General features: G+C 45.5%; 1 protein-coding gene and 1 long non-coding RNA gene across 5 annotated transcripts in view; one reads left to right on the top strand and one right to left on the bottom strand.

Annotated features, from left to right (window-relative positions):
• The window catches only part of LOC112658537 (uncharacterized), a 57,410-nt gene extending 49,082 nt beyond the window's left edge, over positions 1–8,328 (top strand). For 2 of the 3 annotated variants that reach the window (XR_007401405.1, XR_007401403.1), the window contains exons 5-9: positions 1,391–1,643; positions 2,377–2,544; positions 6,526–6,584; positions 6,666–6,793; positions 7,411–8,328. This is a non-coding gene — a long non-coding RNA (uncharacterized LOC112658537). The remainder of the gene's footprint in view (positions 1–1,390; positions 1,644–2,376; positions 2,545–6,525; positions 6,585–6,665; positions 6,794–7,410) is intronic. The other variant, XR_007401404.1, reaches the window with a different exon arrangement.
• Positions 1–18,399, bottom strand: part of NT5DC1 (5'-nucleotidase domain containing 1) — a 118,955-nt gene that overhangs the window by 21,597 nt on the left and 78,959 nt on the right. The window lies entirely within an intron of this gene.

The raw sequence follows: 18,399 nt of genomic DNA, 5'->3' as shown, positions 1-18,399 counted from the left end.
ACACATTTAAATACTGTATTTGGAAATTCTTGCCCAAATTAATTTTATTAGTTGCCTTTAATAAACCAGAAGAGTGCAAACCTAAGACTCGAGGAGGAGAACATGACTCCCCGAGGAGTAACAGGCCTGTCCTCATTTCGTTCCCAAGCCAGACTGAAATGAGCGAACTAAAAGAGCCAACTCCCTACACACGCCCAGCGCCACGCCACGGGTGCTCTTATCAGAGGTGGCGGCTGACTGTGGTTGGGGAATGTGTCTGCTTCTCCTGTAACCTCCGATCATCACAGGAGCAGCTCTAATTACCCAAGTACACACTCATCTTCTTAAAAAATCTCCTTTTAGATATACCTGACACATAGCATCGTGTAAGTTTAAGATGCACGACGTGTTGATTTGCTATATTTACATAATGCGATAGGATTACTACCCTAGTGTTAGCTAATACCTTTACCGTGTCACATAATTATCTTAAAAAATATTTTATTTACTTATTCATGAAAGACAGAGAGAGAGAGGCAGAGACACAGGCAGAGGGAGAAGCAGGGCCCCATGTAGGGAGCCCGATGTGGGACTCGATCCTGGGACCCCGGGACTGAAGGCGGCACTAAACCGCTGAGCCACCCAGGGATCCCCCATAATTATCCTTTTTTTTTTTTTTTTGTGATGGGAACAATAAAGATTGAGTCTCTTAGCAATTCTGAACTTTATAATACAGTATTGGTGCCTATAATACACACTCATGTTTCTATTGAAATAAATCAAGCTACGAAACCCAAGGAGTTAGGTTGAACATATTATACTGGATTATAATTGTCCATTAAATTATGTCCCTGAAGTGACTGTACCCTCCTAAGGGTAGGGAGCCTTTCTGCGTGGCATGGAGCAGACGTTCAGTGAGCGACTACTTCAGTTAGCGTGGGGCAGACACAAAAATATTTATGTTTATTTAACGTCAATGGAAGGGCCGCCTGGATGGTGGCTCAACCAGTTAAGCGTCTGACTCTTAACTTCAGCTCAGGCCGTGATCGCAACGTCATGAGGTCAAGCCCCGCGTCAGACTCTGCGTTGGGCATGTGGCCTGCTTGGGATTCTCTCCACGCCATAAATCAATGAATGAGTGAATAGATGGAAGGATGAATGAATAAATAACTTAAAAATGAAGTCAAGTGATTTGTGACATATAACCTGTGAGTGGCAAAACACTGTACTATTCAAAAAACAAAAACAAAAAACCGTACTATTCATGCCCCGTCCAGGTCATCCTATTGAAAGTGTTGCCACAGCCTAGGCTGCATGCACCAAATGTGACTGAGGACTTAGTGACCTCTGGTGGTTAAAAAAAAAAGTACAATTTGAATATTAAAAAGAACTCTTTTTTTTTTTTTTTAAGCGGACAACTGCGCCACATCTCGGTTTCTATCATCACAGAATAAGGAAGCATTTTTCTTGTTAACTGTGTCACCACTGTTTGTGGGATTTTGCGGCTGGAGCTTTCGAAGCTCTAGGCCAAGGGGATCAGAGATGCCAGGACGCCAGCACTTCCACCGTCAGCCTCCACGTAAGGTCTGGTGTTTCTACAGCAGAACCTAACACAGGAGAGGCGGAGACGTTTACGACCTTCACGGTGATAGAAGAGCATGCTAGTGAGCAGCTAAAAGGCTTAGTTTGAACTGGTTACACGTACTTGCTGTAAGAGATGACAGAACGAATTTTCTGAAATATACACACGTATATTTTATTTTGGGCCAAGAGATACTAAATATTTTTTTGAAGGATGAGATATAAGCAATAGGTTAAGTATGCTCTAAATTATTTGTTTGCAGAGGGCAAAAGATGAAACAAATTTAATATTAGCACAGATTTCCTATGTATGAGATCTATCTAAGTGCAAATAAATGTATTTGTTTCTAGCTAATATAGTCATAAATAAGGAAATCCAGAATATCTAGAATAAGAAAAGTAAAAATCTACATGCTAAACATAATGCTCAGAAAAAGGACAACGCATAAGAATTGGAAAATGAAGTATATATTGAAAAACATAATTTAGAAAATGTAACATTTTAACAGTATTTGACTTCTATCTCTGTATCTGTGCCCTACTCAAAGGATTCTGATTTAATTGCTCTGCGCTGGGGTGATGACGCTGGTAATTTTAAAAACTCCCCAAGTAATTTTAAGGGTTACTGCTCTGACATTTAGGAACTAGAACTCTTGTGATTAGTACCTGTATATCCTGCCCGCCTCAGCCTGTATCAGGCTCTCAGAGGACAAGGGTTTCTTGATTTTACATTACTTCATCGCTTAACATAGGGCCTTGTACGTAGGAGGCAATCACTAGGTGCTAATTGCTGTTGATGTGTGATGTCACATGCAGGCATGAGCGCTGAATGAAGGACCTTGTCTGATGAAGAGGAAGCCTGTGCTGCAGACGAGAGTGAAGAGAAGGAAGGGGATACGAGGGCTGAACGCTGAAAGCAAGGACACAGGCAACGCTCAGGGAGACTGGCTTGGTCCACTTGAGCTGATGGGAACAGAGGAGCTGGTAAGTCATGCTGCCGGAGTCTGTGCTTCCCAAACCCGGGAGCACAACGAAGCCTGCGTAGAACTTGGAGCAAACATCCATTCCTGTGCGCCACCCTAGAGATCTCTGATGATAGGCTCCGAAGATTCACACCTGGCCAATCTGCAAACCAGTCAACAAGGTGGCACAGATGGGCCACTTTCATCTTAGAGAGAGAGAGAGAGAGAGAGAGAGAATGTGCACGAATGGGAGGAGGCGCCGGGGGAGAGCGAGGCACATAGATCCTTCATAGTTGCGTTTGCACTTGACGGAGATATTAACACTTTTCTAACTCATCAAGCCTGTAATTTCAAGTTTTACATTATAAAAGTAAAACCTCTACCATTATCTGAGCTAAACGGCTCCCTAATTGGAAGCCAGTGCCATGTAAAAAGTGCAACCAATCTGAGACCACCGTGCTGTGCGGAGCAGGTCAGATGAACTTAACTGTAGGTGCTCTAACTCCCAGAACTAAGAGGCGCCCCTCGTGGATAGTCAGCGGCGTCAAGCCTTCGTTTGACGGCATCCCTGCGGACTCCTGACTGCAACCCCCTGGGAGACCCCACATGCGAAGCACCCAACTTGGCCCAGAACATCAGGGACAATAACAAACGGTGGCTTTAGTTTACTACGTTTTGTGGTGGTTTCTTGTGGAGCAATAGAGAACCAGAAGGAGATGCTTTGGAAGAGTGCCACAATTCCAATGACCAGGTCTATGCAATTCAAGATACATAAAGAAAAAAAAAATCACAAATCTTTCTAGAAACATCCAAAATAAAACGAAACAGGTTCTAAATTGTTTTTGTTCACCTCCAAAGAATACTTCAGGAGGTTTCTATTGTATATATATTTACAAAATGTAAATACATGTATAGCTCAGGTAAACATCAATCTTTTGAACAGTTTAAATAAAACTAAAATTACCGGGCAGCCCTGGTGGCTCATTGGTTTAGCACCGCCTTCAGCCCAGGGCCTGATCCTGGAGACCCAGGATCGAGTCCCACATCGGGCTCCCTGCATGGAGCCTGCTTCTCCCTCTGCCTGTGTCTCTGCCTCTCTCTCTCTCTATGTCTATCATGAATAAATAAAATCTTAAAAAAAAAATAAAACTAAAATTACCAAGTATGTAAGGCAAATTCTGGATAGCACGCCTGAATTCTCACATACTTCAAATGTGAGCTACTGAGAAACCGAAACAGCGAAAACCAGTTGCTAAAATTCATAGGGATTACAACAGAAAAAAATGAAGTCTTTTGGGATGTTTATCCCCCATTAACCTCAAGTCAAAAGCATTCGAGGTTTCTTCAAAAAACAGACTGATCTTCAAAGAAACGTGCGTTGTAAAGATTATATTTTATCACAAGGGTGCACTGTCTCCTTAATTACTTGAAACATCCTTCTTGTCTTCAGAAATATCTTTTCTTACTAATAGAGCCCAAAGTATGCAGAACTATGACTAAGTAGGAGGAGCTGAACTTGAGGACACACTTGAGAGCAGAGTCACAAAGGATCACTTATCCACCACTGGGTCTCACAGGGTCTGATGCAAACAGGAAAGGCCCGAATAGGTCCTAGGTCTGCACCACGTCTGTACCAGGACACCCAGAACCCAGAAGCAGCTCGGTTTCCACCACACGTTCCACCCAAATCTGGACTGCATCAGTTGTATCCTCCAGGTTTCCATAAAATGACACCTAGTCAGTTACTCCAATTAAAAAAAAAAAAAAAAAGAAAAGAAAATAGAAAACACAAAGGGGGAAAACTCTAAAATTTTAAATTAGTGAGCCATTGTAGTTCAGATAATCCTTCTGGCAAGGGTTTTACTTTTATAATATAGAATTTGAAATTATGGACTTGGTAACATAGAAAAGCGTTGATCTCTCTTTACCAGAGCAAGCGCACAACTAGAGAGAGTCTATGTGTAACGCTCTGCAAAACTGCATGAGGAGTCTTGAGGAGTAATAATGCCCTAGCCCAGGATTCTCTCTCTTTTTTTTTAAGTTTTATTTATTCATTTGAGAGAGAACGTGCACGAGTGGGGGAGGGGCAGAGGGAGACAAGCGGACTCACTGCTGAGCAGGGGGTTGATGTGGGCCCCGTCGCAGGACCCCGAGATCATGACCTGAGCCACTCAGGGCCCCCCAGACCAGAATTCTTTTTTTTTTTTCCCAGACCAGAATTCTTTACACGTACTACACACACGGGCCTCAGTGGGTGAACGACATTCCGCGTTGTGCTCCTCACCGCGTCTGTGGGTGTCGGAGGGAGCACAGCAGGTGCTCCAGTCCACACCAGATTCCCGGGGGCTGAACATGGGACTCCCGAGAGGTGAGGACCACACATTTAGATTTCCCAGACAGGAGCGGTCCAATTAAAAAAAAAAAAAAAAAAAAAAAAAAAAAGCATTCAATATGCTCTGTTTGTCATTGTCAAGAGAAATCCTATACCTATGTCTCAGAAAAAAGGAGGTTCTCTGTAAGAGTTGATTAGAGAATTTCCACACAAATAAATATAATTCCTTGACCACCCTGTACTTTGTTACCTGTATAAAGTCCAATAAGCTTACCCTGATTTAGGGTAGCTAAGGTATTATTCTTGTTAATTTATAGGTTGAAAATGACCAAATACACAACTTAAAGACACATATAAAGCATAATACTCCTAGCGTTGACACTACACTGATGTTGAAAATAACATTATTTAGGGACGCCCGGAGGGCTCAGCGGTTGAGCGTCTGCCTTGGGCTCAGGGTGTGACCCCAGGGTCCTGGGATCGAGTCTTACTCCCTGCAAGGAGCCTGCTTTTCTCTCTGCCTTTGTCCCTGCCTCTCTCCCTGTGTCTCTCATTAATAAATAGATACAATCTTTAAAAAAAAAAAACATTATTTAAAGAGATTAAATTATTGCTTTTATCAAATGATACACTCTCGTTATAGAAAATTCACTGCACTGGGTTTTCTACTGCTGTATTAAAAAAACACCTCACACGTAGCGCCTTAAAATAGCAGTATATTACCCCATTTCATGGTTTTGAGGCTTGCTGGAGTTCAGCATTCGGCGGGTGGCTCTCATTTGAGGTCTGTCGGGCGGATGTCATTGGCTCTGGAATCATTTAAGGAATTCTTCACTTGCTGTGTGGCACCTGGGCAGGGGTGGCGGGAACGGGGAGGGCTGGTCAAACACCTTTGTCCTTAGCTGGCCTGGGCTTCATCGCAGCACGCCCGTCGCAGGGTGAGCCGGACGTGGCCCCGGTACACGAGGAGGAGCCGCAAGGACTCTCAGACACAGCCTTGGAAGTCTTACGGGCTCATTTCGGCTGCATTTTACTGATTATACGCGGGCAGCTCATTTTTAAGAGAAAACAGAAGGGTGTAAACTCTGGGAGGCATAATTCATTAGGGGCTCTCCTTTCAGACCAGCTGCCAAATATACTAATATTTTGGTGTGACCGCAGCCAGGACACGCTCTATTCATGTGAACTTTACGGCAATTTTAAGCAACCACGTAAGTTTTTTACCGGTGTTGTCTTGTTCATCATCATATTTGAATAATTTCCAATGGCTCATTTCCAATGGCGTTATCATTATTTTAAAACATTTTAATAGTTTTGGTATCATATTTTATAAAGGGATTTATATAGTACTTATAATAACTGACGTACCTTGAGTGCTTATTTCTGCCAGACACAAGACATTTACAACCACGAGTGTCTTTAATACTTAGAATAACAATCCTGTGAGATGGGACCTATATTATTCCCAGTTTGCAGCTGAGGAAACTGAGGGACAGAGAGGCTAAGGAAGCTGCCCAAAGGTTCGAGGCCAGAGTGCGGCAGAGCCGGGACGCGAAGGCAGCGAGCCTACTCTCAGAACCGAGCAACACCGCCTCTTGGGTGCTACGGCGTTTGGCCGCCAGGTAACTAACTTCAAGGCCGCCATAAACCCCCCCTTCCCGTGTTTTCCAGACCGTACGCTGTTGCAGACTTATCACAGTTCAAGGCCTTTGGGATTGTTGGCGATTCAAGTAAGTGAGAGATTGAGATGTGAACAAATCAAGGTGGGTTTCTGCAGGAGAAAGGTGTCTACTGACATACACTCTGTCTAGTTTAGCTCCAGCACCGAGACCTGGAAGGGGCCGTCGAAATCACCGACTTCAACCCCGTCCTGTTGCAGACGAGTAGCAGATTCTAATTAGTAAAGATGAGCACAGGCTACAGATTTCGCTCAAAACTGGTCAGTGGCAAATCTGGGAACGGCCACAGTGTCAATAAGAATCCAAGGGACTAAACCTTATGTAACGGCCTCACTCACGTAATGTAAGCTCGCTGCTTACATGTCTAAAGCCGTGGTATGGACCGGAGTCTTGCGCCCACGGTCTAGGAAAGTAAAATATCACGTTCAGAAAAAGCATACGGGCAGGTGGGTGGCTCAGTCTGGGGAGCGTCCGACTCTTGGGTTTGGTTCAGGTGAGACCGAGTCCCGCCTTGGGCTCCACGCTGAGCGTGCAACCTGCTTAAGATTCTCTCTCCCCTTGGGACACCCAGGTGGCTCAGCAGTTGAGGGTCTGCCCTCAGCCCAGGCCGCGAGCCCGGGGTCCCGGAATCGAGTCCCGCATCAGGCTCCCTGCATGGGGCTGCTTCTCCCTCTGCCTGTGTCTCTGCCTCTCTCTCTCTCTCTCTGTGTCTCTCATGAATAAGTAGATAAATCTTAAACAAAACAAAACAAAACAAAAAAAACCCCAAAGATTCTCTCTCCCCTTCGGCCCCTCCCCCAACTTAAAAATACTTAAATAAAAATCAGAAGTCAAGTTCCCTTTTTAAATTAATTTTTCTTTCTTTCTTTTTTTTTAGAGGTCAAGTTGCTTAAACGGTATCCTACTTTGCTGTGTCATTACTGAATAATGGGCTCTTCCTCAGCACTACTACAGGAGCACTTTGTCGTTACTGGAGTTATCTATCCCTGCAACAGGGATTTTATATTGAGATAGAAAACAAAATAAGTATATTACATCAAGGAATAAATATTATTTCCCTTCCTGGAATGCACTGTCCTCCGTTTGTTGATTAGGAAGGTCCGTGGCTCATCCTCAGGCCGTGTTGTCCACACAGCCCTCCCCAGGCACACGCCTCTGAACACCACTGACGACACTCCTTGCACTGCACGATAGTGAACACTTGTGGCAAGTGTGTCTGTGTATTGTTCTTCCTCCTGTGACTATGAGATCTTTCAGAAAAGGAACTGTCTTTATGTTTTTTACATTCTTGATGTCAGGCAAACAGTAGAGGATTAATAATTGCACAAGTGTGTGTGTGAGGAGAGAGCTCTTGGACAAAACTTACCGGGTGATCACAAAGACCAGGGTTGGCAAACCACAAAGCCTGTAATTTTTATTTTCTGGACCTTTGAGAAAACATTTGCTGATTCCTGATATAACTATGGTATTTCATAATTATAGAATAGGAACAATAAACAACAAATAATTATAACTTAGCACTGAGAATAATAATTAGTAAATTCATTAATTTGAGAGAGTGCTTTAAGGTAACATAGTCTCTCAAGCAGAATGAATCTTCAAAAATCCTTGGTGGTAAAGCTGCTTCTTGAAAGACAATCTAAATGGCTTTACGGGGCAGCCCGGGGGGCTCAGCGGTTTCGCGCTGCCTTCAGCCCGGGATGTGGTCCTGGGGTCCCAGGATCGAGTCCCACGTCGGGCTCCCTGCATGGAGCCTGCTTCTCCCTCTGCCTGGGTCTCTGCCTCTCTCTCTCTGTGTCTCTCATGAATAAATAAATAAATCTTTAAAAAAAATGGCTTTACGTATTTTTTCATCACAGCGGGTCCCCTCCATCACCCCCTGGCCGCATCCTCCAACCGTCCATCCTGCTGAGCCAGAAGACGGTTCTCCTCGTCAAGCGAATGCAAATATGCCTTTGCTGCGGTCTTTACGATTCTGGGAGACTTTATTTTTGTCTCTGAATCAAATGTTTCCAGGCTCATCCGGCCGGCTTGTTGATGGAGCAACAGCAGGGGTCACAGCGAGACGCCGCAGGCCCTCGGCTGAAAGCTAACGGCTGGTTAAGGTCAGAGGAAGCAGAAAGATCCAAGAATCGCACATGATGACACGATGACGCCATCCGGGGGACCCAGGGCTCGCGGCCTGCGGTGAGCAGAGGCGGCGCTGCCGAAGCACAGCCTTCCAGATCAGCGGCAGGGACCGGAGCGGCTTCTTTGGTGCAGCCGCGTAAACACGCCGCCAGGGACAGCCTGGCACCGGTGCTGGGCGCTGGCTTCAAAGGGACAGCAGTCACTTTCGTCTCAACTGGTCTTAAACGTACTTGCCAGGCACCAAGCCTCCTCCTAAGAGGTTTTGTTTTCCCCGGGGGAAGCCGGCCCACTGGTGACCCTGATTTGAAACCGTTGCCTCCTCCAGAAGGCTGGAAGATAGGGGCCCTAACACCTGGGCGGCCGGGACAAGGCGGGCTCAGGGCAGTGGCCGCGCCCTCCGCCAAGACGTCGCCGTGGGCGCTGGTGGCTCAGTGGGTAAGCACCGACTCTGGACGGGGCCCAGGCCGCTCGGGCTTGCGGGGGGGCGCAGGACCCCGCCCGGGCGCCTCTCCTTCGGCCCTGGCCCTCCCTCCCCTGCTTCCACTTTTTCTCCCGCTAAAAAAGTCACGGTTGATTGTCTGGCTCCGAGGCACACGGGGAGCAGGGACAGGAGGAACAGGCTCGGAAGGGGGATACTAGAGGCGGCGGCGGGGACAGACGTCCTAGAAACAAAAAGCCTGCCTCCCCCCAGGGCGCAAGTGCTCAGACAGGACTTCAGGGCTTCCCGTAACCCGGGCCTCCTGAGGGTGCAGCGCCAGGAGCGCAGACAGCACTTCAGGGTGCACCCACTGCACCCCGGCTCCAGGGGAAGGGACGGTCAGGGCGGCACGGGACGGCACCCAGGCTCCGCTGACCCACGTGGCCGGAGGGGGGCCTGGGGACACGGCGGCAGCTGTGCCTCCCGGGCGGCCGCCCGGCAAGCAGTGGGGCCCCGGGAGGGCCGGCGGGGGGGATGTGGGGGGCAGGGCTGGGGGGGCCTGGGGAAGCCGAGGGGCAGGGGCCGGAGCGCCAAGCGCGGGCCTGGGCCGAGCGCGGACCCCAACTCCCGCCCCGCGGGCGGCGCAGCGAGGAGCCCCTGCCCTGCTTCCCTGCGGTGCCGCGCTCCACCCGCCCCGCCGCCGCTCTACCGAGGCCCTCCCCGTGCCATAGGGTCAGCGCCAGTTAGATTCCAGGACGCACCGCGCACTCGGTAAGGGTAACACAACGAAAACCTCCCCTAAGGGCTCGGGCGGACTCCCCTGAAGTGGGGGGGAGCGCACAGTGTCATGTGCTTTAGTAGGACACACCACTTCTGTACTCAGAGGCAAACGTCTATTTCTGAGGCCTCCTCATCGTGAATTTTAGTTCAGTGGAATCCCAAGGCTAAAACGTCTTAGCAGGAGTATAAATGCGGGTGCGTATTTAGTGTGCATCTTCAGTCTTTGGGAGAACAAGGTACAACACACCTGCTCTCAGCAGAAAACGGGTCTAGTTATCAAGGCAGAGCTACCACAGGTTCCCAGAAGACCTGAATAAAAGCACACTGCAATAATCAAACTATTCACCGATGAAAAATTACATTCTGACTTTCTTTTGACCGAGAAGAATTTTGTTAAGAAAGCATATGACAAAAAAAAAAAAAAAGAAAAAAGAAAAGAAAGCATATGACATCAGCGATCAGACTATTTTTTTTTTTTAAAGATTTTATTTATTTATTCATGATAGTCACAGAGAGAGAGAGAGGGGCAGAGACACAGGCAGAGAGAGAAGCAGGCTCCATGCATCGGAAGCCCGACGTGGGATTCGATCCCGGGTCTCCAGGATCGCGCCCTGGGCCAAAGGCAGGCGCCAAACCGCTGCGCCACCCAGGGATCCCAGACTATTTCTTTTTGAAAGGAAAGGCACTGTCAACCTAAATCTGGAAAACCTAAAAGCCTGGAATTAATAACCAAGAAGGAAACTTTCAAAATTCAATTTAAATAAGATAAACATTTTACTAAGTGTCCGGCAAATAAATGCTAGCGATAAAAACTGAAAGAACTATGTGCACCCAATGAAGAAAACGTGAACGGAAGGAACCCTCACTAGACCTCTCAGGTGACCAGGCGCAGCTCAATTTCTCCGAAAGCCACGGCAAATGTTCCTCCTTCCAGAGAACTCCACTTAAAACCTAAAGAGGAGTTTAATTTAACGTCTCATGTCAGCAAATAAAATCATTATAGAACAGAATGGGAGGGAAGGGAGAAAAGAATTCATGATTTACAGGCAACTTCACTAAGCCATGGCTACTGCCCTTGATTTAAGCAGAATGGCAATTCCACTCCTGCTGGAAAGTCTTCGAAGGCCAGAGCAGTTCCGCGTGGAGCAGACACGCGCGCACACTATGGGATGTGGTCCTGGGGCCCGGGGCCACGCTGCACCGTCCTGATTCGGTCTCAGCTGCACACTTGGTTGTTTGTTGGATGAAATGAGGAGAGAAGCCGTCCCATACCGTTAGCGCGGCGTTAAACACGACGACGGACACGAAGCCCTCAGTACAGTGCCTGGCACGCGGCTTGCGGGCAGGGAGTCAGCTGTGGGAGGCCGCGAGCTACGCTGCATCCCAGGGCGGCCCTATGGGGCCCAGGGGCCGAGTCACCCACCTCCAAAACGGGTCGAAAACGCCCCAGAGGTGCTACTGAGGAGGCACAGCTGTCCCTTTTGTGTCTTCCAGGGCAAAACACGAGCTGGGCGGCCTCCTGCTCCATCGCGTGGGCCTCCTCGCAGAGCAGTGGGCAGCGCCCGGAGACCACACAGCCCCGGCCCCCGGCCCCGGCCCCCGGCGGGACAGCAGAGCTAGGGAGGCGGACTCGCCTATCATGAGAGCCAGTGAACCCCCATGCAATGGAAATCCTGCTTTCCTGATCCTTTCACTCCGCATCCCTTACTATTTACTTCTATTAACCTTCTTTATTCCCTTATTAAGGAGGAAAAAAAGCCTTTTTGTAAAGATGTGAATGCACTCAGTGCAAATAAATACTTCGCTTTTCAAATAAACACTTTTTAATGTATTTTTCAAATGTAAAAAAAATCAGAACAAAGATGAACACACACAAGAATCAGCTGGCTGATTCCTAAGTATGTAGAATCACTGTAGCCTCTTCACCAATTTATTCCATATATTTGAGGAATTCGTTTGGGAAACTAGATCCAGCACGCCTGGACACTCTGTATGGCCGCGTGTAGCCTGTGGGACTCTGGAGGGAGGAGCTCTTTGCCCATATTATTTCAACCTGCCAGGCAACACGGAAATTATCTTTCCGTAGTAAAATGTCATTTTAAAAATATCTTGTAATTACCTAATATAAGAAAACATAACCCTTTTCCAAATTGGAAACACTGCAGAGAAGTCTGAAGTCTTCTCTGAATACTATTCCCAAATTGTGTCCCTTCCCTTTGTTTGCCCTTAAGGGGTAACATGTTGTCATTCGCTGTATGTCTTTCCAGAAAAGTTTTTATAGATGTGCAATCACACGTATGTATTTCACATGCTGATGTACACTTTTTCAGTAAGTTTTTATGAACTTACATACACGCATATATGTATTTTATAAAACAGATTTCCCATAATTTGCTTTTTCATGCAGCAGCATGACTTGGAGGTCAGCCGTATACTTACAGATGTGTTTAATAATTCCTGAGCACGTACTACATGGCTGCTGCGCATTGTCCTAGTGGCTGGAGACATGGGAACGAACAAAAGCCAAGCTCCTGCCCTCACAGAGCTTACATTCTAGAGACGCTTCATTCTTTTTAACCATGGCAGAGTAATCCATGCATGAACATACCACAGATGGCTTTGCCCGTCCTTTATTGAAGAGTTTTTTTCATGTCTAAAATTTTTAGGGTAAATATCATTGGGTATGATTTCTTATGCACAGATGAGTATCTCTCCAGGGCTTATTCCTACAAATGAGACTGCTGGGTCATTGCAGAGGTGCACTTCAAATTTTTTTTTGACTTTTATTTATTTAAATAATCCCTATACCCAACATGGGCTGGAACTCACAACCTCGAGATCGGAGCTGGATGCTCTTCTGAGCCAGCCAGCTGCCCCTGTACACTTCTAATGTTAGTAGATACATCAAGTTTCCTTCGAGCGTGGCTACAGCGCGTTGGCAGTACAGTACGTGTACACCCTCACACTACTCTCCCTGGAGCGTAGTTACCGGGCGTAGTTTTTGCCAATCCGCTAGACACTAGATACAAGAGGGGATCCATTTATTATACCTTGCATTTTCCTGACTCATTTTTTTTTAGTCATCATCTTTCATTCCTTTTGCATCTCTATAATATACAAGCTAGGAGTGAAGCATTCACCAAAATAATGTTTGTTGAGTTCAGTTGGGTGAACTGACAGCTATTTGTGTCAAATCACGTACAATGAAAATCACCAGACACACTCTGAGAGCGCCTGGCAAATTCTGGTATTATTAACTCGTCAAGTATTTCTCACCCCGCCTTCGGGTCACAGCAGGGCTTCATTCTCTCTCACCCAACTGTCTCTCTGCAGGACAACTGCCATCATTGTCCAAAGCGAACTGGGTCGAAGGTTACTCTTCAAGGTGCTTGCTGTCTGGGTCTAGGGCAAGTTGGGAGTGGGAACATTTGATGTTCCCAGTGTGTGTGTGTGTAGGGGTGTCTACAGCCTAAAACTGTTAAGCCAGCTGCTCCCCAGGTAGCTTTTTCCAAAAGCTAAAGTACGATTATTATAGATGTTAAGCGGTTCCTCCTGCCCCACAAAAATATCCTGACAATCTCAAGTACTGGCGAGGATACTGAAAATATAAAGTATTGGGAACTCTCCTATACTGTACAAGTACTTTGTAAAACTGTTTGGCAATATTTTTTACCAAAACTAAACATACACGCATTTACTCTAAAATGCAATGATTCTACTTTTAGGTACAGGTCTGAGAGGAATGTGAAAACAGCTACACAAGCATTATTTGTAAAAGCCCCCAATTTAAACTTACCCAAATGTCTATCAATGATTACATAAATTGTCCAGAATGATTACATGAGTTGTGGTACAGCTATAATGGTATAATGTACAGTTAATGAAAATCAAGAACTTACTGTTACATTCAACAACATAGATGAAGTACAGAAACACCATGTCGAAGGAGCCAGACATAAGAGCACACACAGCCTACTTCTACTTAAATAAAGTAAAAAATCAGACAAAATTAGTCTTTGGTGTTAGATGTTCCGATAGGCAAGGGATATTAGCTGGAAGGGAGCATAAGGAGGGCTTATGGGGACCGAAAATATTCTATTAGCTAAAAATATGTTCATGTTTACCAGTATTTGACAACAGTAATTATAAAGAACTGACACAATATTTTCATGACCGTAATGATGAATTCAAGACACTAAGTAGAAACAAGTTGTGATATTAGAAATTAGAGTCACATCAAAAGAGGATCCATGTAGTGCAACATCAAAAACCGTTCACTATTAAAAGCAACATTTGGTAATTTAGTTTGTTCAAATTTACAGCAAATAACATTTTAGATCAATTTCACTATTTTCTGTCTCGCAGCATAAAAAGTGTTTTTCCAATATCATAATCTGTGGAAGATAGTTGTCTCTTAAACGTAACTAAAAAGTATTTGTTTTAAGAAGTCAAAAGCCATGAAGGGACTCCTGGGTGTCTCAGAGGCTGAGCATCTGCCTTTGGCTCGGGGCGTGATCCCGGGGTCCTGGGATCGAGTCCTGCATCGGCCTCCCCGCAGGGAGCCTGCTTCTCCTTCCCTTACCACCGCTGTGTCTCTCATGAATAAATAAATAAAATCTTAAAAAAATCTTAAAAAAAAGTCAAAAGTCACGTTAGAAGGAAAAAAAGTATCTAATGAGATAGCAGCCTTCTTTTCTGAATTGTTAGATTACTCCTAATAATATGTTACTTTGGTCTTTTCCTCATTCCTTGAGATTTTCCAGTCAAGGGACTGCTGGATAACTAAGAACTCTCTAATTTCTTCCATGGAGCTTCTAAATTTAGTTGTTCAGTTTAACAACAACAGTAATGAAAACAGCTGTTGTTTTAATATTATAAGGTTTCTCTGCAATGCATTATGAATTTATAAACCACGTTCCCCTTCTCCCTGACTATAAACTCAAAATTGCATTGAATCTCGTGGAAACATCATGCGGGCTACGTTTATGTCTGGCTCTGTAAATATCACCCAATTCTGATTTAAAGTGTCACTGAACTTTGCAGGCATCAAATAGCAGATTTGTATCTGTGAAAGAAAACAGCCCTTTGTTTTTCCAAGAAATAAACCTCTTGCCAATAATAATTTTCTAAAGGTTCAATCTCTTAAAGGTGTTATCGAAGACATACAGGTCACCGTCTTCTCATTTCCACCAAAAAGAGCGTGGTGAACTATGAAGTCAGTGGATTTTTCTTTTCTAAGTAGGCTCCACACCCAGTGTGAAGCCCAGTGCAGAGCTTGAGCTCACGACCCTGAGATCAAGACCTGAGCTGAGATCAAGAGTCAACGGAGTCACCCAGAAGTCCCTAAACTCAGTGAATTTTACTTTATTAGAGTGCTGGTCTAAGATCTCACAGCTTCAAATTTAAGTGGGTCGTAATTTAGAAGAAACGTTGTGCTGCCTATTCATATATCCCAAATATTCTGAGCCTAAGAGAAAAGGGTTCTCAAAAATATTAATTCTCTAAAAGAATGGCAAAGAATGGTCCGGTGTGCCCAGGCAATGCTGAGAGGTTACGTGTAAGAGGAACCTGCATCATAATGGAGGGTCCCGACCCTGTCTAGACCCACGCTAACCCGGTGGTCATTAGCCACATGTAGCTATTTAAAGTTAGATTAACCGAAATTAAATAAAATTTTAGAGACAGTTCCTGCAATGCCCTGGCCACATTTCAAGTGCTCGACAGCCACGTGTGGCTCCTGGTCACCGCAGGGGCAGCACAGATATAGAACCTGCCATCACTGAGGAAGTTCTATTGGCCAGAGCTCCTCTAGGTTAACTTCGGTCCACCATTCCTAAAATTATCAGCCATGGCTGTATACGGCGACAGTGTGGCCTTGGATCAAAATAGCAAGCAAACATGATTTGGTCCAGAAAGAGCCTTTTTAAAAGTAAAAGTAATAATTAGAATCATGAAACCATGCCAAGGCTGCAGTGTGGGCTAGAAGGGGAAACACTGCCCAGAATCAGGTGGCTCAGGCTTTACACCTGTGTGTCCTTGTCCTCTCTGGTCAGAGGGGGCCATCCGTTACCTTCCCCACTTCGGGGCGGGATGGATCACATCCAAGTCTAAATGAGAAGGCTTTGGGGAGTCATTAAGCACATGCCATCTATGTTATTATTTTTATGTCAAACACCCACTTTGGGCATCATCAGTAAACTTGACTAAGGGAAATGCTCGGCTCATCAAGTTGAAAAGCTCTACTGAGTTGATTCCATAGCTCCTGGTCATATAGGGAACCCTGACTGGTTAATCTATCACTAAGATAATTACCACTTCAGAGATTACAGAACACTGCTCTCTAGATAACACAGTAATTCTGAATCCAGTTTCTGTAAGAGACCATGCTCACACATGTCCTTAGGTACAGTGCCATATGCACAGAATGATAAAGCAATACTGTTTCCTGAAATAAAGGTGGTGGGAACAACCTCCAATTATATGGTTAAGTATCACGGCTAAAGCCAGAAAGGTGGAACTGTCGTAGGGGAAACGGTTCTGTTACTTACATTTTTTCATCGGGTTTTACCATTCTGAAGGGTCCCTCCCTCTCCGTTCCCATCCTGCACGTACTCAGTTGCATTACTTGTTGGGTGGATCTGGGTTTCCTTCCACAACTCTAGAGGGGTGCTGCCGGAGTACCTCCTCACTATTTTTTCGTTCTCACCCAAGAGAAGAGAAACCAAACAGGGAAATTTCCAAACCTTGGTTAGAAGAAAGCACCTGTGTGCTGTAAAGGAAACTGTTCTGACCAGGTGGAGGAAGAAAAGGGAGCCAAGAGTGGATTTCCTCACGCGAGTACGTACACCAGGTCTGCCACGGGAGCCATGCCAACAAGGAGAAGACCTGCATGTGATACTCTTGAGCCTCCGCCGTGGAAACCTAAAGCTATTCCAAGCTAGTAGGAGGAGAGATGAAGCGTGATTGATAAAGGATGTTAAACATCATCGTGAGAGTGAAACCAGAGACAGACTCCGTGAATGGCCCTTAAAACTAAGGAGGACACGTACGAGAGCTTGATGGCATAGCTTCTGGATAAAATGACCACTAAATTAGCTGTCTTGGTTTAGCTGTGGCTTTTTAAATATACTTTTAGCTTTTGACGAATTTTAGATTTATGGAAAAATTGCAAAGATAGTAGAGGGCATATTCCCATGTATCTTGCAACTATTTCTGTTATTATTAACATCTTACAATATTATACTTGTCACAATTAATGAACCAATATTAATGCATTAACTAAAGTTCACACTTTATTCCTATTTCCCCTTAGTTTTAACCTAATGTCTTTTTTTTTTTTTTTAAAGATTTTATTTATTTACTCATGAGAGACACAGAGAGAGAGAGAGAGAGAGAGAGGCAGAGACCCAGGCAGAGGGAGGCGCAGGCTCCATGCAGGGAGCCCGATGGGGACTCGATCCCAGGACTCGGGTCACGCCCTGGGCTGAAGGCAGACGTTCACCACTGAGCCACCCAGGGATCCCCTGATGTCCTTTTTCTCTTCCAGGACTCTATCTTGTTCCAGGATGCCATATTACGTTTAGTTGTCACCTCTATTTAGGCTCCTGTTGGCTGTGACAGTTTCTCAGACTTTCCTGGTTTTTGATGACCTTGGCTGTTTTGAAGAATACTGGTCAGGTATTTTATAGAATGTCCCTCAAATGAGTCGTATCTGGTATTTTCATGGTGAGATGGGGGTTATGGGTTTTTAGGAGGAAGACCACACCGGGTAAGAGGCCTTTCTCAGCACACCAGGTCAAGGGGCCGTCCTACCCATACGAGTTGAACCCGATCCCCGGCTGAGGCCATGCTTGTCAGGTCGCTCCGCTGTGCGGTTACGCCTTGGCCCTCTTTCCATACTGTGCTCTTTGGAGGAATTCACTACGCGCAGCCTATGATTAAGGAGTAAGGAGTTATGTTTCACCACCTTGAGGGCAAAGTGTCTGCATAAACTATTTGAAATTCTTTTGCATAGGAAAGTAGTCCCTTCTCCCCATTTATTTATTTGTAGCATGACTCACTGGTATTTGTTTTATACTCCGGGTCTCTGGGTTATAATCCAATAGTACTTTATCTATTCTGTCCTCAAATTGTTCCAGCTTTTGCCATGGGGAGCTGTTATTTGATTCCTGTGTCCCTCTGACGTACCCCCTCATCATCATCATTATTTTTTGAGCACTTCTTTACTTTCTGGCTCCAAGGCTGTAAGATGTGGCAGGCCCGTCGTCGTGCGCACTGCCTGCCGCGGTCCTAGAGTCTGACATTTCTCCGAAGAGCCCTGGCTCCCTTTATTGGAGAATGGTATTAGAAACCAAGATCCGGGTGCGGGATGCTTTCTTTGATTTTAAAAGTGCTTTCAAATATATACTTCTCTCATTTCCACAATCTTTCTTCTTCTTCTTCTTTTTTTTTTTTTTTTGGAGAGTGAGCGCGAGTGGGGGTGGGAGGGGCAGAGGGAGAGGGACAGAGATAATCGTAAGCAGGCCCCCTCCACGCCCA

The sequence above is a fragment of the Canis lupus genome, chromosome 12 (genome assembly GCF_003254725.2).
Source record: "Canis lupus dingo isolate Sandy chromosome 12, ASM325472v2, whole genome shotgun sequence".
Taxonomy (NCBI): domain Eukaryota; kingdom Metazoa; phylum Chordata; class Mammalia; order Carnivora; family Canidae; genus Canis; species Canis lupus.
The sequence above is the reverse complement of the archived record's forward strand: the minus strand, read 5'-3'. Positions and strand labels throughout refer to the sequence as shown.